Here is an 8,886-nt window from a genome sequence, read left to right on the forward strand (position 1 = left end):
AGATAGTTCTGTACTGTAATAAGTTTGTAATACTTTTTCATACAAAAGAATACATAACAAAAATGAACAAACACAAAAAAGAGAAAACACTTCTAATCTTATGGTGCAATACCTTGAAGGATACAATAGTACAGTACAATAACTGGCATACAGAAGCTGGCATTTTGTGAACAGACAAGATGATTTACTGACTGGAGGAGGGAGAGGAGATGGGAGATGGTAGAGCTGATGGATCATCAGCAGCAGGAGATGGAGGGCAAGCTGCAATTTCACTCACATCTGACATTGATGGCATACGGTCTGGTTCCTTCCTTCTGTCTACCCTCTTGAAAAAATGATCCAGTGATGTTTGGGCAGTAGCCCTTTTCTCTTGTCACAGATGACACAGTAGCACTGGATTGCATTTTGAACAGCTGCTGCAGCACTTGTGTACAGTTCTGCATTTTGGGTCCTGTGCCTCAAAAACTAACAGTGTCTCTGCAAATAAGAAAATCCCTTTTCTGTCTCCTGCATCAAGCATCTCTTCAGTTCTTCAGTTACTTGTTCCTCTGGTCTCTCCTCATCCTTTCTCGGGGCCTCCAATTCCATCAGGTCGTCATTAGTAAACTCTTCAGGTTGCACAGTGAGGAGTTCAATGAAGTTGTTCTCTTGCAGATCTAGCTTGAAATAAAGATACTACTATATTCTATACAGTACTGTTCAGAAAAGGACACAAAAGCACACCCACTTGTAGTGGATGTGTGCACCTGATGATGTGTGCCAGACACATGAACTAACTTACGTGATTGGACATGTGGACACAGGTTCACGTCTTTGAAAGCTCACAACTTGAAGGTTCATACATAGGGAACTAACTGTATAAGCAACTGGCATAGGAATCAATGGTAGTCTCCCTTCAAATACACATGGATAAGGAAGAAGTCTGACTCCACAATATAAAGAAATATGCCTCTTCGGTGATAGGGAAATATATAGGTGAACAAAAAAGAATATTTCTATTTCCAGTAATTATCTCTGTAGATTTATCTAATTTATATAATTTCAATACATTTCTGCCTGAGAGTAATCTCTAGATAATCTGTCCTAAGGGAGATTTTATGAAATGTAGCAGTATTTTGTAAATATCAATGTGCCGACTCACTTCCTCTCTCTGATTACCTTCAGTTATTATTTGAAAAACTTGGCTCCGTAAAGTCCAAGTGGCAGACATTTGGCCACAATGAATCAGTTGGAGAAGAGTAATTCATACAATTATGCCATTCCTTAGGGTTGGGTGAGTTGAGGCAATGTGCTCAAGTATCTCATCAGAGGCCAAACTTATAAAGTCAGTTTGTGCAGCAAGTTACAAATGCATTTCCTTAAGAAAATCATGAAGAGTTCTGGAAGACTAATGTCAAAACCAGAACAAGGGAGCAAGGTTTCCCTTCCAAATAAAGGGAAATCCAAATGAAACTAGAAAGAAATGGTTTAAGGGCTTGTGAAAAGGAAATGTTTTGTAATGGATACGTAAAAGAACTGGGGTGAGGGGAATCCTTGGATGGTACTCAATCAAGAAAGCATTTAGGCGAGACATTGAGACCTCAGGGAATGTCTTGTTGCTTAACATACTCCTAGCTTTCCTCCCTGGGTGGAAAGTAGTTGTATATCTAATTCAGCAGTCTTCTGAAGGAGCAGTAGTTGGAGGATTCATGCTTGCTGTGGCTTACAGAAGGGGTTTTCTTGACCTTAAGGAATCAATTTTACTCATTCCTCAGGGTGCAGTTTGTGGGGTTGTTGTTTAGTCGCTACGTTGTGTCCAACCCTTTGTGATCCCATGCACTGTAGCCCTCCAGGCTCCTCTGACCATGGGATTTCCCAGGCAAGAATACTGGAGTGGGTTGCCATTTCCTTCTCCAGGGGATCTTCCTGACCCAGGGATCTAACCCGTGTCTCCTACATTGGCAGAAGAATTTTTACTCCTGAGCCACCAGCTCGTTGGGACACTGAGTCAAACACAGGAAACCAATAATCAACATGAAGGTCAATTATTTATGCCTAGAAATTGAGTCCCTTCTAGAGTGCATTTCATATAACACCCACACACAAAGATTGAAGATCTGATCCCTATTGAACAGAACTAGGTATCTGATTCAATTGATTAGCATATTCTCTTCCAATAGGGAAATCCAATTGCCAGTAAACTAAAACTAGGAGAAAAGCAATAGTTTGAAAAACAAACTGATTTTAAGTAATAGTAGGATCAGTTATTAAAGCACAATGTACTCATCTTTCTTTAGTACTAATATAATGTTATGTTATAATTTCCAAAATGGTACACATCTTTATAGTTTAGGCTTTTATTTTGCTTTTTCCTGACCTTATCCTCAGGTTCCCGGTTCATGGCATTTTGATGCACTGATATTTGATGATCCAGTGGTATATCAAATTGGTACATTAAATGCCACTATGATTGTGGCTCAAAAGTGTAGCAATAAAAAAGTTACAGGAAAGCATTTTGAAAGGTCTTGTAGAAAGACATTTAATTTAGTGGAAAACATAGCTGTTGGAGGCAAATAGACTTCAGGTTGGATCCCACTTCTGCTAACTAACTGTGTTATCCTGGCCAAATACTTCAACCACTGTAAGCTTTGATACACTCATTCTTAAAATGTAAATATTACAAACTATTTTAGAGTTTATGATGTAAAAATAGCATTATATGTACCTAGAACACACCTGATACTTAGTAAAAATTCAATAAAATATAGCTCTAATATTAATATTATGATGGCAATGGTGATGATGATGATTGTGGTCTGACGGTGGCTCTCTGGGTTGACAAGGTCATTACTTTATACACAGGGAGGTGGGCAAAGGCTTTAACCTGAGCCAAGATACCTATATTTCTCACTAATGTGGGAGAACAAAGATATGGTCAAGTTCAACTAAAAGAAGAATTGAAGCAGGAAGAGTAAGGTTCAGGGAAACCACACATTTAATACTCAAATATTTATTTTTCTTTAAGTGTATGACAGAAGATCAAAATAAACTGCCTAAGTGGGTGAGGAATAAGATATTGACACAATGCACATGTTTGTCTGGTAGCTCGATTAGATCATCATATTGAAGAAACCTGGGGCCTTAAGGTATAAAATTACATTTGTTGTTGCCTACTGTGTGTCATTTAGTTTGGAGGTACTTCCGCATACTTCTTTGTCTTAAACCTACCTGTGAAATGTGCATTTATATTTCCACTTTACAGATGGGAAAATGGCAAGTTGTTTGAACTGAGGAAAACAATAGAAAGTGGGGATAAAATGGCTTGTCAGATACCATGGAGAATCCCACATAGGGTAAAAGATGGATCAGCAAAAACCCCAATTCAGGAAAGCAACCTATATAGAGGATTTCAGAGATTAGCAGTGATTTTTCTCTGGGAAGACTCCTCATAACTAGACCAGACTAAGTCTTCTGCTGTTTGCTACCACAGCATTCTAGGTCTTCTGCTCTTATACTGACATTATTCCAGAAGTATCTGAAGTAATGACATCGTACTTAGTGTACATTTTCTCATGCACTAGATTTGACACTCTGCACCCAGTAGATTTTAGAGGCTTCTGTCCATAGGTGTTAACAGGTGGATGGGTAGATAGTGAGGAATCTGGCAGCTTGTTCTATTTGATTCCTCTTCACTCCCTTCCTGGAAGCAAGCTTTTGATAGGTGGAGAAAAAGGAATAATTTCATCAGCACAATTGGAGAGTTTCATTCTTTAAGAAGGAGTTAATATTAGCAGGAGAATGGCTGGTTAGTCCTATAAATGCTTCACTATAAGTAAACTCAGGGACTTAACAGTCCCCCACAGTCAGCTGTGGTCCCCGCATCAGATCTGAGAGTAAAAACATTCACTGGTTTGGGTGATGGTAGCAGTTGCTATGGAAGGAGAAAATCTCAGTGAATTAAAATGCAGAAACTTACTTTTTCTCATTTAAAGATAAAATGCTGATGGGGAATGAGGGCTCTCTGCTCCACATAGTCATTGAGGAATCTAGGTTAACAAGTGCTGTACGAAATGAAGTCTGCCTGTGAGCCCAGGAGGAAAGGGAAAAAAAAGAGTTCCAGAATAGCAAACTAGCTTTACCACATTAACCTAAATAGAAAGGCATTCAAGTGTTTAATGCAATTTTTTTGTGGTTCTCTAGCACTCCAGTACTCTTGCCTGGAAAATCCCATGGACGAAGGAGCCTGGTAGGCTGCAGTCCATGGGGTCATGAAGAGTTGGACACAAATGAGCGATTTCACTTTCACTTTTCACTTTCATGCATTGGAGAAGGAAATGGCAACCCACTCCAGTGTTCTTGCCTGGAGAATCCCAGGGACAGGGGAGCCTGGTGGGCTGCCATCTCTGGGGTCGCACAGAGTCAGACACGACTGAAGCGACTTAGCAGCAGCAGCAGCAATATTTTACAATTTGGCTTTTATTTTCTTTAAATAACTTTGCCCTGGTAGAGTAGTTTTTGCATTAACACATTTAAATGTAGGAAATTTATTTTCTGTATTTATACAATTTATTTATATTTATACAATTTATGTATAAATTGGTGCCAGTGATAAATCCATCTATATTGTTTAATATATTATGTAGCATGCACATATATGCACATATATGATGTGTGTATGTATATATATAAATATATATATATATATATAAAAACACTATAGGCTACAAGGTAAAGATGTGTGCTGCAGACAGTAGGTTCTGAAGGAGGACAGAGAAAGAGAACTTCTGGATGACTCAACCACATTTTACTGTGTGTTGATCAGTCTGATTTCTGCAGAGAACACAGAGGGAGGGGACCCAATACAGTGAGTTTATATATCTTCATTTTCCCTCATTAAAACTTTTAAATAAAGTTTCACAGTTTTACTAAAAATATGTATTTTTAATTTTGAAACAATCATAAATTTACAGAAAAGTTTCAAGTACAGGATACATGTCTTTTTTTCACTTGAACCTTTTGAGCTCAAGCTGGTGACTTGCTGCCCAGTCACCTCGGAATATTTTAGCTTAGTGTATGGAATGATTTTTCACATAACCCTATGACTACAACATTATCTAATCATCAGATGCATTCACATTTAAACAATTGTCCCCATATATTCTATACAGTAGGATGATCAAATTCAAAATCATTGTTATATTTCATTATCGGTTCTCTTTATTCTCATTAGGTCTTACGATAATCTTTCCTTAACTTTCATGACCTTTGTACTTTTGAATATAGTCTACTTTTTTTTTTTTTTTCAGTTAAATGCTTCTCAATTTAGGTTTTTCATTATGACCAGATTCAGGTTATGCATTTTTGGCAAGAATAACACAGAAGTGATTTTTTTTATCCTACCACAGGGTACACAGTTTTGACTTGTTCAAAATTAGTGATGCTAGCTTTGGTCATTTGAGTCTGGAGATGTCTGTCAGGCTTTTCCACTTATCTTTTCCCTTTTGCAGCTAACAAGGAAACCATGAGAAAGCACTTTGAACTGTGTAAATATAATGTTCCTCACTAAACTTTCAAATTAGTCATTTCTTATTTATTTTTATCTGTATAGATAAATTTAAACTGTTTATTTTATTTGAGCTATTAGTCATTGTTGTCATTATTTATTTTGATGTTTGATTTTTCCCCAATTTGGCCAGGTACAGTCCCTTTTTATCTGGTTTCTCTGTCTTTTTGACATATCTCTAACCTCTTTGAGTACTTTCTTACTTCCTTACACAATGTGTTCTCAATTTATGCTTGCCCTGCTTCAGCTTGCCCAGAAATCAGCTATTTCTTCAAGGAACTATAATTCCTTGTAGTGAAGAATGGTATTTAGAAGTCAAGATTTGGGTGCTAGATGTGTTTATGATTATTGAGGTGCCAATGCTCCCAAGCCCATGCAGTAGGTAGACTACATATGTATACATGTGCACACATCAACATCTAAATTTCTTTATCTATGCCTATTTTAAAAGCCATGAGTTTATATAGATGCCTCTAATTTCAGTCCAGCAGCATAGAGTTTATTCTCAGTTTAGTTCAGTTGCTTAGTCATGTCCAAATCTTTGCAACTCCATGGACTGCAGCACACCAGGCTTCCGAGTCCATCACCAACTCCTGGAGCTTACTCAAATTCACATCCATCAAGTCAGTGATGCCATCCAACCATCTCATCCTCTGTTGTCCCCTTCTCCTCCCACCTTCAATCTTTCCCAGCATCAGGGTCAGTGAGTCAGGTCTTCACAACAGGTGGCCAAAGTATTGGAGTTTCAGCTTCAGCATCAATCCTTCCAATGGATATTCAGGACTGATTTCCTTTAAGGTTGACTGGTTGGATCTCCTTGCAGTCCAAGGAACTCTCAAGAGACTTCTCCAACACCACAGTTCAAAAGCATCAATTCATCAGCACTCAGCTTTATTTATGGTCTGGCTCTCACATTCATACATGACTACTGGAAAAACCATAGCTTTGACTAGACAGACCTTTGTTAGCAAAGTGATGTCTCTGCTTTTTAATATGCTGTCTAGGTTTGTCATAGCTTTTCTTTCAAGGAGCAAGCATCTTTTAATTTCATGGCTGCAGTCACCATCTGCAGTGATTTTGGAGCCCAAGAAAATAAAGAGTTTATTCTAGTTTTCCCCTTTCCACATTTGTAACACTTTTCTCTCATAATGAGAAGCATAGATCCAATGCCTCTAACATATTTACTTATTTTGCTTATTGCCTGCATGTTCACCAATCTATCTCTTCTTACTCTCTCCTCAGGTGTTGCCCTCCTCACTTCCCTCTCCCCCCATCCACCCTCGGTATAGTAGTCCAAAACCCCAGGGCATATTTTTCTCTATCACAGACATACTCTTCAACTCTCTTGGGCTCTGCCTCTTTATTATAAGATGCATTCCCAGCATGGATTATTTATGAGCCTGCTTGTCTTTTCATACTTTTTGCCAGGCCGCCCCTAGGCACGGATGCCCTTTTCACCATGGGCTCTGTTGCCCAACCATGTTGCTCCTCTCCATGTGTGAATTCTGACAATCTGCACAGGATTGACTCCCCTCTCTAATGAATACCCAGTCAGAATGTGACTCCCCTTCCTGCTCTGCCTTCACCTCTGGAGGCTGCCTTCACTTCTGACACCACCCGCTGGTTCGTCCCCCTGTTGGAATGCTACTTTTTCCATTCTGGACCATCCCTATGTGTTGCTCTCCTCACCTTGCTTGGTCTGATCTCCTTCATGGGTGCCAGCCTCACCTTGTTTGATCTTTGACCCTCTATGTCTAACAACAATCCACCCTTTGGGTGTAGCCATATTTCTCTCTATTCAGGGTCTCTCTCAGCTGTTATCATGGCAGCTTTCCCATCCCATCCCCTCCAGTGTGGACAGCTATATTACCTTGTCCCACCTAATGACTTTCAGAGTGCAATTCTCAGGAAGAGAAGAAGAACAAGGACAATTCCATTTCTTTTTTGAATACAGATTCTTAGGAGATGTTGAGTTATTTAGCTTATTAATTTAGTTATTAATTTATTCATCAAATAAATATAAGCAGCTATTCATCAGGCATTGGTCTAAATGCTAGAGTTATAGTGGTATACAAAAAAGCCAATGTCCCTGGTCCCCATGCATGGAGCTAGAAAGATAGCTCGTCCTCATGGTACTAATTTGATATTGGCCTGCTCATACTGGGTCATTAGCTTGGAAAAGTGGCAAACAAATGATGCATCTTGGACTGGCTGCCACAAAAGAAATTAAGTTGAAAAATTTTGTGCAGTTATTAAAGTAGCCTCAAAGGGCAAGGTAACCTGCCAGAGAAAAGCCGCAAGGAGAGAATTTGTAAGAATTAAGTCTCCCGAATTCTTAGAAGGTCAAATATATTGTAGAAAACTCAGATGGACTGTATGTTTAATTACCTATATTTGGAGAAATCAGTGAGGTACAATTGGGGATTAGAGAAGTAGAGGTCATTTCTGTGATGCAAGATCTAGACTTCATTGAACTTATCTAAAATGCTGTCCTAATTAGGGTTAAAACTAAAATTTCCATCATGTACTGAGTAGTAATAGTGTGTGTGTGCTCAGTTGTGTCTGAGTTGTTGCAACCCTGTGGACTGTGGCCTGCCAGGCTCCTTTGTGCATGGGATTCTCCAGGCAAGAATAACTGGAGTGAGTTGCCATTTCCTACTCCAGGGGGTCATCCCAACCCAGTGACTGAACCCAAGTCTTTTTCATCTCCTGAACTAGCAGGCGGATTCTTTACCAGTAATGCCACCAGGGAAGCCAATTTCATGTACTAAAATCTCTCATAAATAAAGATCTTTATTAATAACAACAACAACAAAAAACCCCTAAAATTCCCAGATAGTTTATTAGACTCAGACAGTCTCCAGCGATCTTTCCCATTCTTGCCATGACTTGTACCCTAAGGAAGCTGGAGGCACTGGAGGGGAATCTTGAGCTATTCAAACCAGCAGTCTAGTGGACAGTGGAAGTGATCTTTCCTGGACTGAGGCTGCCTTTTCTGGTCTGCTGGGATCAGGGTTGGCCTATGACTCTGATGTATTAACCTACAAAAGGGGAAATGTTTGCTGTCTGAAATAAAATTATGGGCCTCTATTGCAATGGCACCCCACTCCAGTACTCTTGCCTGGAAAATCCCATGGACGGTGGAGCTGGTAGGCTGCAGTCTGTGGGGTTGCTAAGAGTCGGACACGACTTCACTTTCACTTTCACTTTTCACTTTCATGCATTGGAGAAGGAAATGGCAACCCACTCCAGTGTTCTTGCCTGGAGAAGCCCAGGGACAGAGGGGCCTGGTAGGAGGCCGTCTGTGGGGTCGTACAGAGTCGGACACGACTGAAGCGACTTAG

Source organism: Bubalus kerabau, chromosome 11, assembly GCF_029407905.1.
Source record: "Bubalus kerabau isolate K-KA32 ecotype Philippines breed swamp buffalo chromosome 11, PCC_UOA_SB_1v2, whole genome shotgun sequence".
NCBI classification, from domain to species: domain Eukaryota; kingdom Metazoa; phylum Chordata; class Mammalia; order Artiodactyla; family Bovidae; genus Bubalus; species Bubalus kerabau.